The sequence below is a fragment of the Linepithema humile genome, chromosome 1 (assembly GCF_040581485.1).
Source record: "Linepithema humile isolate Giens D197 chromosome 1, Lhum_UNIL_v1.0, whole genome shotgun sequence".
NCBI lineage: Eukaryota > Metazoa > Arthropoda > Insecta > Hymenoptera > Formicidae > Linepithema > Linepithema humile.
This window is the reverse complement of record NC_090128.1, coordinates 21,498,226-21,513,098: the sequence shown is the minus strand read 5'-3', so window position 1 is coordinate 21,513,098 and position 14,873 is coordinate 21,498,226. Positions and strand designations below refer to the sequence as shown.

Sequence of the window (14,873 nt, the reverse complement as noted above, 5' to 3'; positions counted from 1 at the left end):
AGACTAACAAAGTGATATCGTAATGTTAATTATTTTATATTAAATCGGTTATATAAAGTTTTGGAATTAATGAACGTTGAGAAATTACCATAGCTGTATATATTTTAATGCTATTTGATAAATTTATATTGCAATTATTGCCAATATAACAAAATATTCTGTCGAAATACTTTAGAATTTTGTGCTTCTCTATCGCGGTGTCGACATCAATAATCATTTACGCGACAATTACCATATATTACTTCAAATTAAGTAATATTAATGTTATGTTACTTTGTGTATCGCAATAAGATTTGACAAACTATTATTAATAAGATCAGTGATAGAACTAATTACTTTTTCTTAGAGAATAGATGTACTGTTAAATTGTGTGCACAATATTAATTATGGCTCATAAGTGTTGCAAATATATAAATATATAAAAGTATAAATATATAAATATGTTCATATGTGTAATTCATAAGCACACAAGCAATAAGTGTAGCAAATATATGAATATATAAAATAAATATATAAAGTACTCCATATTTATCATGTCATTGAATAATTAATTTCAATGCGCAAAATTTAATGTGGTAGATAAAATAAAAATTACTAATTAGAATATATAACATCTGTAAGTGGCCACACGATTTTATATGGCCACTAATACATATATTATAAGTACTTTATTTTTCCTTTTGCACTTAATTCGGTACTATTCTAATTTCTTACTTGCGATAAAACGAAATTCAACCTCTTTCATTATTTTGCAAAAATTTAAAATACTGACATTACTAATTTCAAACAATCAAAAAAACATCGTAATAGTGATATCCTTAAATATAAATAAGGAAAAATAAATTTTAAAAAATTATAACATTGACTTTATAATTTTTAGAAGTAAAGAGTCATATAGCATCTCACAATGCGTGCTATAAAGCAAATATTATGGACTGTCATCATTATGTGCTTAATTTCTGGTAATAATATAATTGTGTGTGTTGTGTGTGTATTTACATCACATAAACAAATTATTCATTAATTATTGTCTTACGTCACATATTGAGAACTTATAATGTCTACATCTTTGCTGAGTTATTTTCTGCGATTTTATTCAAAAAATAAATTTGTTAATTACTTTTTTTCTAAGTTATTCACTAATACCGACTTTAAACAATAATGAACTTAACTAAAAAAAAACATAAAATATATATTCCAACAATTTAAAAGCTTATTTCGTTAAAATAATATGACTTTTTATATCTAGCAAAGAAAAGGTTCTCCCTAATAGTAAATATCACTTTTATCACTTTCAACTTTAATTCAAAACAAATATGTATTATTAACAAACTCAATGTATTAGTTATAATAACTGATTATTAATTAGATTTATTTTGCAGGTATTATAATGCAATATACATCAAACAGTGAAGATAAAACAGAAGATGAAAATAATGTGTATCCTATATCAAAATCTATACAAAAACATGAAGATTTTCCTCTAGAAACTAAAATAACTCTCAAAATCATGCTTGAAATTTTTCTTTTCATATTTATAGCCCGTTTTGTTTTTCAATAATATGTCCAGTATGTGCGATGGGGTAAGTTGATTTTTCTTAATATCTATTATGCAAATAATATTACATTATATTTTCCTTCTTTAGCAATTATATAAGCAATACATATATAACTTAAAACTTCATCAAAAAAAAAATAAATAAATAAATAAAAATTTTGGCAAAGCAATATTAACTTATTATGTAATATTGCTTCTAATCAATTTTATTAAATTAAAGTACTAAGTAACAATTATTGATATAAAAAAAATAACTTTATAATTATAAATTATAAACAGTAAATTTAGCATTTCTAAAAATTAACTCCTTTTTTACATGTTCACAAAATTATATTAACGTTTCTAAAATGCGCAAATTCATAGCAAATTGTAAATGCCTATTGGCTTTTTCTCTCAATAACAAAGCTAATATACAATCCTTTTCTGTGCTATTTATTCAAAAAATTGTCACATCACAGTATTTTCGAGATTAATACATATATAGGGTGTTCATAAAAGTTGGGACAAACATACATGCGTTCATGGGAAAGGGAGAATAAATGAAAAAAGTTTATATTATATAAAGTTTATATAACTTATATCCAAAAATGATTTAATAAAAAGTTATAAGCTTTCGAAGACTCACGAGCAAAATTGTTTGGAAATTATTCAAATTAGGTTACACTTCACCAATTTTTCTGCTATTGAGATATAGTGTAGAAGTTTTTCTGAGTAAATCCCCGCACGGACCTTGTGGGGAACAATATTTGGTTGTAGATACAGAACAAATTAAATTTTCCTTCGGTAATTAAGTACCTATACAATACATGCGTAAATTTAATTTATTACATCTCTACAACCAGTGCCGTTCCCTATATGTGGTTCTTATGGGAATTTACATGCTAAAAATCCTACCCCACAGCATGTCTCACAGACAGAAGAATCACAGTTAACTTAATCGGTATAACCTAATCTGAATAATTACCAAACAATTCTACTCGTAATCGTAAATTCAACGTAAATCTTTATAATTTTTTAACAATGCAATTTCGGACATAGATTCATAGAAACTTTATTCACCTACCAAACTCTATTTTACACATTATATTTATAAAATTGGCCACAATCTTTACGAATACCCTGTATAAACGATTTTTCACGCTTGATTAAAATAAGAATAATTAGCAATAATTTTAATCGTAGATGTTATTTTAGGTGCAAAGATAGTATAGCGATAATCACCTCTACTCAGCACAGACGACACCATGAAAACGTGCTGCATTCCATCATCGTATTTAGACGTAATGTAAGTAAAATATGCAGTAGAATATACGCGGATATATAAGATTTATATAAGATAATCCAATAACTATTAACATCTTTGACTTCTAAAACACTATTATAAAATAAAAAATGGTCCATTATATAATGCAATTTAATTTTTAGTCAATTAAATCATTTCCAAAACTTAAAATTTATTTTTGTTTTTTTTTTAATAAGATGCTATCATTTATGTATATTGTTTAGCGGCTTTGAAACTAAATATAATAGCTTATAATACAAAATTGTTTAAAGTTACAAAAATTAAAAAATAGTTCGTATAAAAATAAAATAAAAATAGTTTATAATAAAAACAAACATAAAACAATAGCAATCTTTATAAAATCAAAATTTATTTGGAAAGACACTAATGCCTATTAAAAATACTTTGTCAAAATACCTTTCATTATACATATACATATATAAAAAATTTATACAAAGTTAAACATAAAAAAATTGAATTAGTTTAAGATATGTTGAAAGAAAAACATGATAAAATTATAATTTTATCATGTTATTATAGTATAGTATATATATTTATACTATAGTATTAATAAATAAGTCAATCCTTCGTAGTGTTTTGGAAAATAGCAAGTTAATGTGATATAAAAACATCTTTATAAAAAACGTCAACTAATTTATTAAGAGCTTGCAATTTGTGCACCGAATGGTGTACATCATTATATTTGTTTCAAATATAATCATTATATTTGTTTCAAAAGTCGTTATCAGATAATAAATATAAACATGTAGAGTACTCTGAGAAAGCAATACTGAATATCGAACCTCGCAAATAATCACATGGACTTAAAAATCGATTGCGTTATAGAATAAGTTTCAATCAGCCATTAAAGCCATCTTAACCCTTTAACTGCAGCGCGTTTCAACTGAAAGTTGTGTGCAGTAGGTGGAACTATTAATTATATCCAAGATATTAAAAATGTCAACAATTATTGACTTCTCTAGTATATGTTATACTAGATTTTATACTAGATATAAATTATACTAGATTTATATTTTATAGAACAATTTGATCAAAGAATAAGTAAATACATTATTTTAGTACATATGCGCATAAAGAATTCACTATATCATCAATATATCATGTGAATTCCTAAACAAAAAGATATTGTTTCCAAAATTACAATTAATTTATGTTTACAAAATTTTGCAGAATGAGAATAATAAAACTACAAAAAATGCAGAAGAAAATTCAAATATAAAAACTCATTTAGAAACTACTGTATAATTTGTTGACATTTTCTTAATGTTACTTCAAAATGCATAATTTCATTTATTTGTAACACTCCGAAAAAATGAACGGAAAGCTATATTTAATTTGACTGAAAATCTAAATCAATCTGGACAATGACTTCGTAATATTTTGCGCCCCATTGTGTGTAAAACAATACAAACTGCATGAATTTAACATCGATTATTCAACATCAATATCGACATCAAAATAAAACTTTTTATCTCTCTATCATTAGTATTATTAAATATATTAGATTATTATATTATATTAGTGTGACAATTTAACTATTACTAAAATATCCACAACTTTTGTAGATTTCGAAAAAAATAGTGTCAAAATTTATGTTTTTCATTAACGTATTAAAGTTTTAATTGTTAACTAATTATTAAAATTAAATAAGTATTAAAAAATTAAATTAATAATTTAATAATTTAATAATTAAAATTAATTTCAATATTTTATTAATTTTTACTATTATTATATATTTTACAAAATAACTCACTAACATAATTAATGAAACATGACGAAATACAACATGACAAAATATTAAATTTGGCATTATTTTTCGATATTGCTATACTTTAAAAAATATAATACCTAGTAATCGATAATACTAATTGTGGAAAAAAAATATTTTCGTAATATTAAATAAAAGATGTTAAGTAACTTTCTCACACATAAGTCAACTTTTGTAATCAGATATCAGTTTGCAACGTATTTAAACATTAATCTTCGTTAAAAACAATGTTGACTCCAATTTTTAAAATAAGCATATATTTATTTCTATTTTTTTTGTTTTACCGTTTTTTGGCTATATTTCATAAAAATGTGAATAAATCCATAATTTTTATATAAAACTATAAAACAATTTAAAAGTTCTCGTAAGTAGACTAAAACAATATTAATGCATATTAAAATTATTAATAACTACTAAAATTGTAAGTAACATCTATGTAAATAAATACAAAAAATTCAGCAAAAAATATTTTTATTATGTAACTAAATTCAAATAATTCTAATACAAATAAATCTAGAATTTTATTTTATTAAAATAATAGATTTATTAAATTAGGATTTTAAATTTATTTCTATAAAAAAATTTATTAAGTAACTATTAAAAGTTATTAATATCATGCTTACAAAAATTGTAAAATTTTATTATGGAACGTGCCTGTTAATGAGATTATAAGTGCTGGAATTACTCTATGCAAAAAATTTCATATATTATACATAAAACATAAAAAAATAGAAATAGAAAGATATATATATATATAAATTTTATATATACTTACATATATATATAAATTTATACAAATATATAAATGTATTATAAGTATATACTTATACTTAGTCTTTAGGCCTTAAGCAGTTATTCATGCATTATGTATTTTTAATTGCTACTTATATTTACGTTATAAATTATCGCTTGTTATTTCAGTAATTTGTGTGTATGGGGCGCACTGTACAATAAAAGCTTTTATTTAAGTTCAAACATACTGACCATTTTAATTAAGAATTTTGTTATAGATTTAGGTTCTAGACCACAGTAATGCACTTCATTTCGATCTCTTTTTACAAATTTAAGTTCATAAATATAAGAAAAAAACTATAAGATGATACACATTAAAAAAAAAAAAAAAAAAAAAAAAAATTTTCCAGTAAGAGATTATTGTATATAGCATTGTAGCATTTATTAAAAACAATAAATTACTGTGACAATCTTAATTGTTAATAGTTTTAAATTTTTATATTTTTAGTTAATTTTATAAATATTTATCTGTTTCAAATTACCATATTGCTTTAATCACTTCATAATATATTCGAAATACAATACTTTTCTATATAGAAATCATGTAAAAGTTCAACATTGTGGACTAAACTTTTATAGATTGTCATAGTACAAATATTTTAATAGTACTAAATAAATTTGGGAAATTTTTAACTAATCTTATGATAAACAAAAAACTAAAACTTTTTTAATAATTCACTAATTATTATTATTATCAAATCCAAAAAATTTTACTATTTGAAAAATTGGTGATATAAACTAAATATTTTATAAGCTTATCTTAAATTAAAGTAATATTTTCTTTTGTGTAAGTCAATAACAATCAGTATAAAAATATCGATAGCAAACGCAGCAACGTTATATGCAAAATCTAATTACAGATGGACGAAAATCCTTTTGTGTGTTATACTTTATAATCTTTTATTACAAAAAATCTGCAGATAACTGAAAGAAATAGATTCGTCGAAATTTATTTCAAGATTCTTGTCAAGGACAGCATATAAGAGTTAATGATATGATACACACAATGAGAATCACGGACGTGTAAGGATAAACATATTTGTGGACAAAGCCAATAAGATTCATGCGAATGAGCACATCGAAGTCGAGAACTTATGTACATTTAATAACCCGATTGCTTCATTGTCATAGTGTCGTTCTGAAAACGCAGACGTTAGGAAGTTTCAAATTGGTAAGCTCAACAAAGTGATATTGTAATATTAATCATTTTTATATTAGATCGGTTAAATAAAATTTTGGTATTAAGTATAGCATTGAGAATTTACCATATCTATTATCATATATGTACATTTTATTGCTATTTGATAAATTTATATTAAAATTATTGTTAACAAAACAAAATATTTTGTCGAATTACTTTAGAATTTTGTGCTTCTGTATCGCGGTATCGACATCAATAATCATTTATATGAATATTATCATATATTATTTCAAATTAAGTAATATTAATATCATGTTACTTTGTATATCGCAATAAGATTTGACAAATTATTATTAATAAAATCTGTGATAAAACTAGTTATTTCTTGTTAGAGAGTAGATGTACTGTTAAATTGTGTGTACAATATTAGATATGACTCATAAGTGTAGCATATACAGGGTGTTTTATAATGTCCGTGCCAACGCTCGTGTACGGATAGAGTGCGGTAAACTGAATAGAAAAGTCCTTTACCGTTTTGCAATTTTTGCAATAGTAATTGAGATATTAATTAAAAGGGATTGACGAATAATCGCGCGTTGATCGCGGCTAGATCGTAGGCTGTACGCTCTAGGCGTGACAGCAATGAGAATCGCATGGCAACAAAAAATAACAACGCATATCACTCCTGCTCTCGCTACGTGTTATTTTTCGTTGCCATGCGATCCTCGTTGTTGTCACGTTTAGAGTGTACAGCCCACGATCTAGCTACGCGCAACGCGCGATTATTCGTCAATCCCTTTTAATTAATATCTCAATTACTATTGCGAAAATTGCAAAACAGTAAAGGACTTTTCTATTCAGATTACCGCACTCTATTCGCACACGAGCGTTGGCACGGACATTATGAAACACCCTGTATATAAATATACTCCATATTTATCATGTCATTAAATTATTAACTTTAATACATTGACTATAATATAAAAAAATTAAAAATTGTTAATTAAAATATTTAACATCTGCGAGTGGCGATTTTTTTACTAATATACATATACAGGGTGTCCGACAATTGCTGAATCACCTCTCGGGTGTAGATAGAGCGGGTTAAACCGAGTAGAAAAGTCCTCTACCGTTTTGCGATTTTGACAATAATTAATGAGAAATTAATTAAAGAAGATCAGCCAATTTCCGCAAGTCTAAGCGCGCAGCGAGAAGAGACAGCCCACTGTTACGTGGTCGCTAGGACGCAAGGATCTAGCGTTCAGCACCGCTCGTATGTGGCCGTTATCAATTGTAGAGCGCTCCTCCCAACGCTTCATCGTGTGCCTAGTAACCAAATAACAGTGGACTGTACCGCCACGGGTCTCTTCTCGCTGCGCACTTAAACTTGCGCGAATTGGCCGATATTTTTTAACTAATTCCCTATTAATTATTGCAAAAATCGCAAAATGATAGAGGACTTTTCTATTCGGTTTAAACCGCTCTACCTACACCCGAGAGGTGATTCAACAATTGTCGGACACCCTGTATACATGTATTATAAATATTTTACTACATTCCTTTTGAACGCAATTCGGCGCTATTCTAATTTCTTACTTGCAATGAAACGAAAATCAATCTCTTTTACTATTTTGCACAAACTTTTTACATCATGGATTTCAAAATAAAAAAAATATTGTGATAATGATAACTTTAAGTATAAATAAAAAAAGAAACAAAATTGTAACCTAAAATTTTATTTTTTAGAAGGAAAAAACCATAGAAAATCTCACAATGAATAATATACGGCAAATAGCGTCGACTATCATCTATATATTTTTAATTTATGGTAATGACATGATTGTGTGTGTTGTGTGTGTGTTTACATCAGCGCTCGGAATTAGTTGCACATTTCGGGCCGATTCCCGAGACGACGCCTCCTGTTCCCCCACTACCGCTCGACCGCTAGCGGTCGAGCCGCCGATAGCTCTGGCGCAGGAGCGTTTTATATAAGAAATAGGCTGGGTTGTTGAGGCACCTCTCAGAAAATAGTAATATTTTCTTTGCTACATAAATAATGTTTATTTTCATTAATAATTAAATATATATATATTATGTATTAATAAAAATAAACATTATTTATGTAGTGAAGAAAATGTTACAATTTCCCAAAAGATGCCTAAACAATCCAGCCTATTTCTAATATAAAACGCTCCTGAGCCAGAGCTATCGGCGGCTCGGCCGCCAGCGGCCGAGCGGTAGTGGGGGAACAGGAGGCGTTGTCTCGGAAATCGGCCCGAAATGTGCAACTAATTCCGAGCGCTGGTTTACATCATATACAGGGTGATTCAAAACAATCTACTGTTCTTAAAATGTCAAATTCTTGAGTAAATTCTAAAACGATTTTTCCTTTTACAAAATTTTGTCCGAAGCTTAGTTCTCGAGTTATACTTGAAAATAAGTAGCAACTTACGAGTCCGGTACAACGGGCAGGCAGGGACGCGCAACGTAAATATAATAATGAGACTGTCAAGTGTTTACTATCGTCGCATGACGCATTGCACGTCCCTGCCTGCCCGTTGTATCAGACTCGTAAGTAGCAAACTATTTTCAATTATAACTCGAAAACTAAGCTTCGGACAAAATTTTGTAAAAGGAAAAATCGTTTCAGAATTCGCTCAAGAATATGACACCGCAAGGACAGTAGATTGTTTTGAATCACTCTGTATAAACAAATTATACATTAATTATTTTCTTCTGTCACATATTTTAAACTTATAATGTCTACATCTTTGCTGAATTATTTTCTGCGTTTTTATTCAAAAAATCAACTTGTTAATTGCTTACTTTTCTTTACAAGTTATTCATTACTACTGATTCACTAATACTAAAACATTAATAGATTTAACTAAAAAGAAACATAAGAAAAATACATTTTTACAATTTAGTTCATTTCGTTAAAATAATATGACTTTTTATATCAAGCAAAAAAACTTTCTTCTTAACAGTAAACTTGTATCACTTCCAACATTAATTCAGAAGGAATTTTTTGACAAATGTAATTTATTAATTATAGATATAATTTGTTATCAATCAGATTTATTTTTTCAGTTTATATGGAGTTAAATATGTTAAACAGTGAACAAAATAAAACACACGATGATGAAAATTTTAATGAGAAGATTATAACCATAATGTTAAACATTAGGTTTTGGAGATGTGTTGGAGTGTACCTAATAGTTATCACAATTATTAATTGTTTGTTTCAGTACGTGTAAGCTGATTTTTCTTGATATCTGTGTACAAATAATTATATCAGTATAATTTACTTCCGTAACAATTATATTAGCAGTTCATAAATTATTTAAAACTTTATTTGAAAAGAAAAAGATTAAAAGTAATATTAACTTCCTCTTGTGTAAATTTGCCGCTAAATAATTCTCTTAAATTAGAAAACTAAATAATGATTACTATTGCTATAAATACAAATAATTTTTAAATTAAAGATGAAACATGATAAGCTTAGTAATATTTCTAAGAATTAACTCCTTATTAACACGTTCACAAACCTATATTAACGTTTTCGAAGTGAATTGTAAATACCTTTTAGCTTTTTTCCCCAATGACAAAACTAATAGTCCTTTATTGTGTTACCTATTCAAAAACTTTATCACATCACATATTTTTGAGGTTGACAAATCATGTATACTTGTAAATATAAAAAATTTCTTACACTCCATTATAAAGTGAAAGTAATTAGAAATTATTTTAAACGAATTTAGAATAATGTTTGAGGACGATATAGTCGAAGGTATTTACGAAGATGATGTCCTTCCTAGGAATTCGAATTTAGACGCATTTAGAAGGGACAATGTAAGTAAAATGTGCAATGAAATATACCTGACGGAATACACAGAATAGTGCAATAACTATTAACATCTTTAATATTTTATAAACTATTATACAGTAAAAGATATTTTATTTTATATAATGCAGTTTATTTTTTTTTTCATTGATAAAGTTTTGAGATTTAAAAATCATATTTGAGATAACGCTAAAATTCGCGATTTTTTCAATAAAGTTCTATTATTTACATATATTTTCTAATAGTGTTTAAACTAAATATAATAATTTATTATACAAATTATTTACGGTTACTAAAAAATAATTAGAATAAAAATATTTCATATTAAAAACTAGCAGTAGATAAGTTGTGATAAGTCGCGCAGTCGTTTGAAGTCGCGCAGTGTTTTAAAGAACAATTTGATATATGATACTCCTTTATAAAAAATGGCAACAAAGTTCACTAGGAGCTAGCAATTAGTGCACCAAATGAGATACAAATACATAATTATATTTGTTTAAAAAGTCGCTATCAGATAAAATAAATATAAACATGTAGCATGCACTTTAAGAAATCAAAGTTGAATCTCGAATCTCGGAAATAATTACATAAGCTTAAAAATCGATTACGTTATAAGATAAAATATTAGTCAGTCATACATTTCTTAATCTTTTGACTGCGGCGCGCTTAGACCAAACAACTTCTGTTGCAAACATTTTTTTGTATACCTAAATTATTATAGTTATCGAGATAATCACGTGCGCGCGCGCGCGCGTGCGTGTGTGTGTGTATACGTATATATATATATATATATATGTATATGTATATACATATATAAATGTAATGTAAATTATATTATATGCAATATATACTATATGTATACGTATAGATTCAAGAAGCCACAGACAAAAGATTAAAAAAATTATTTTATAATTTTCACGGTGTCCAAGATATTAAAGATGCCAACAATTATAAACTTCTCTGGTATATTTTATAGAACAAGTTGGTCATAGAATAAATAAATACATTAGTACATTTTAGTACATACATATGCGCATAAAGAATTTATTATATCATCAATACATCATCTAAATTTCTAAACAAAAAGAGATACTGTTTCCAAAATTACAATCAATTTATTTTCTACAGAATGAGAATAATAAAAACGCAGAAGAAAATTCAAATGAAAGAAGTGCAGAAAACGCAGAAGAAAATTCAAATGAAAAAAGTGCAAGAAACGCACAAGAAAATTTAAATGGAAGAAGTACAAGAAACGCATAAGAAAATTCAAATGGAAAAAGTACAGAAAACGCAGAAAAAAATTCAAATGCAAGAAATACAAAAACACAGAAGAAAATTCAAATGGAAGAAATACAGAAAACGCAGAAGAAAATTCAAATAAAAAAATACAGAAAACGCAGAAGAAAATTCAAATAAAGGAATTTTAGAAACTGTTTTCTAATTTGCTGACGTTTTTTTAATGTTCCTTTAAAATGCATAATTTCATTTATTTGAATTATTAGAATTTATAAACAGAAAGGTGTGTGTATCGAATAGTTGCTTTGCATGCGAGTTTGTGACACTCCGAAAATGAACGGAAAGCTATATTTAATTTGACTGAGAATCTAAATCAATCTAGACAATGGCTTCGTTGTAATAATTTGCGCCCAAAATTATGTGTAAAACAATACAAATTGTATGAATCTAACACCGATTACTCAACATTATTAATATTGACATCAGGATAAAACTTTTTATCTCTCTATTATTAGTATTATTAAATATACTAGATTACTATATTATATTAGCGTGACAATTTAACTATTATTAAAATGGCCAAAACTTTTGTAGATTTCGAAAAAAATAATGTCAAAATTAATGTTTTTTATTAACGTATTACAGTTTTAATTGTTAACTAATTATTAAAATTAAATAAGTATTAAAAAATTAAATTAATAATTTAATAATTTAATAATTAAAATTAATTTCAATATTTTATTAATTTTTACTATTATTATATATTTTACAAAATAACTCACTAACATAATTAATTAAACATGACAAAATACAACATGACAAAATATTAAATTTGGCATTATTTTTCAATATTCCTATACTTTTTAAAATATAATGCTTAGTAATTAATAATACTAATTGTGGAAAAAAAATTTCGTAATATTAAATGAAAGATGTTAAGTAGCTTTCTCACACATAAGTTAATTTTTGTAATCAGTAATCATTTTGTAACTAATTTAAAAATTAATCTTTGTTATAAACAACGCTGACTCCAATTTTTAAAACAAGCATATATTTATTTCTATTTTTTTACTTGTTTGCTTTACGGTTTTTTTTAATTTTATGGCCATGTTTCATAAAAATGTAAATATATTCATAATTTTTATACAAAAATATGAAACACTTTAAAAGATCTTATGATTAGACTAAAACAAGATTAATGCGTACTAAAATTGTTAATAATTACTAAAATTGTAAGTAACATCTATATAAATAGAAACAAAAGATTTAGTAATAAATATTTTTATTATATTACTAAGTTCAAATACTTCTAATACAAATAAATCTTGAATTTTGTTAAGTAAAACTTAATAAAGATTTATTAAATTAGAACTCGAAATTTACTTCAATCAAAAATATTTATTATTAAATTCATGTTGTTATAAAAATTGTAAGCTTCTATTATGGAACGTGCCTATTAATAAGATTAAAAAAACTGGAATTATTTTCAAAACATTTTGTATATAATAAAATTTAAAAAAAAATAAAAATAGAAAAACATATAAGAATGTGTAATATAAAGAAATATAACTATGTATGACATATAATAGCATATTATAGCATATTATATGTGTAACAGATAATGCATATATTGTATATATATACATATAAATATATATACACACATATATATACATATATATACATATATACATACATATAAATATATATACAATATACACTATATATATATAAATTATATAAATATATGTACGTAGGCGTTAATATCAGCAGCTATTCATGTATTCAGCTATTATATATTTTTTGCGGAGCGTATAGTGTAATAAATGTTTTTATTTAAGTTTAAACCCACAGACTATTTTATTTAAAAATCTCACGAATTTAATTCTAAATCATAGCAATGCACTTCATTTCGATCTCTTTTTACACTGTTAAATATTCATAAATATAAAGTAAAAGTTAAAATTATAATATTGAATATATTCTTTCTATAAAATTATAAAGTAAAAAAATAAAAATTAAAAACAATTACGATTAAATAATATTGTCAACAACTAATTTAAGAATGTATGACTACATATGTAATGACATATTTATTAAAGAATCATCTTTTGAAAAAATGGTTTAAAAACGCACGAAGTACATGCGTTCATTAGAACACTATTATAAATACACATACAAAAGTGTTTATTGTTTATAGTTTAGAGTGTTGTTCTAATTCTTTGTTACTTTATTACATTCGATGCAAACCAATATATATAACAATAATGTGAAAGCAAGTAGTACCACACTTTTGTTTTTTTCTGTTCCATCATATTATGGTTATTGTTAAGCATGATCGTACAATGTAATCATCCGACTCCATTTACTTGTTTCTATGATTCATCTATCACGGATCATTAATATACTAACGTTGATGTACGTAATAACGTTGATCCTACACGGATGTAAAATAATACAGATTTATTGCAACCAGCGAAACAGAGTTTTATGCGCTTCAAATTTTGGATAATATTCAGCAATAGTGCAAAGCGTCTGTAAACTTCTTCAAGAGAACGACAATAAATTTCCACAAATAAAATGTATAAAATAATTCATCACGTAATTTTTATGTAATCGTGTAAAATCAGCTCGGTTATTAGTCTTGGACATACATTGGGGATGTGCCAAATTCACGGCCGAGAGAGCAGAAAAAATATATTATATTGTATGATTAATTTTTACAACACGTCTGCTTTCTGACACAATAGAATATCATATTTATAATAAAGTTACACCAATGGTCTTCTCTTGTGGCTAAAAATGATGGATTTTCAAAATACCAGCCCGAGTACCTCTAATGTTCTACATTAATTAGCATTTGTCGAGAATGCACAATACGTCACTATGTAGATTAGCTTCTCAACGCAGTGCACCATTGCACACGTCATTAAACTATAGACGTTCGTATACTCGTACGCTGACGTCCGCAATGCTTAGAATGTTATCAAGGCAGTTTTTAGTTAATTATAAGATGCAATTGTAATCACGGAGCTAACATTTTGCTTTAAAATATTTGCAAAATTGTTGAGAAAAATTGAGAATATCACTAAAAAGTTTTTCTAGCGATTTGATTCTTTGTTAATTTAAAAAAGCACTCTTCGAATAAGAACCAGATTATATTAACATGATATCATAACTTATCACATTAGTTCCAACACACAAGGAATGTTCACATTGAGCACACGCTTG

The 14,873-nt window shown here is 25.9% G+C and overlaps 1 protein-coding gene across 20 annotated transcripts in view; it reads left to right on the top strand.

Annotated features, from left to right (window-relative positions):
• LOC105670205 (uncharacterized) overlaps window positions 1-13,489 on the top strand; it is a 35,032-nt gene extending 21,543 nt beyond the window's left edge. For 12 of the 20 annotated variants that reach the window (XR_010890437.1, XR_010890451.1, XR_010890479.1 and 9 more), the window contains 8 exons: window positions 881-962; window positions 1,383-1,583; window positions 2,753-2,843; window positions 6,342-6,592; window positions 8,309-8,390; window positions 9,653-9,809; window positions 10,324-10,414; window positions 11,535-13,489. The gene's annotated coding sequence lies outside the window, so the exon portion shown is untranslated. Of the gene's footprint in view, window positions 1-880; window positions 963-1,382; window positions 1,584-2,752; window positions 2,844-4,031; window positions 5,605-6,281; window positions 6,593-8,308; window positions 8,391-9,652; window positions 9,816-10,323; window positions 10,415-11,534 lie in introns of those variants that run through there. The other 8 variants (XR_010890456.1, XR_010890480.1, XR_010890454.1 and 5 more) reach the window with 8 other exon arrangements.
• Window positions 13,490-14,873: the final 1,384 nt, after the last annotated feature.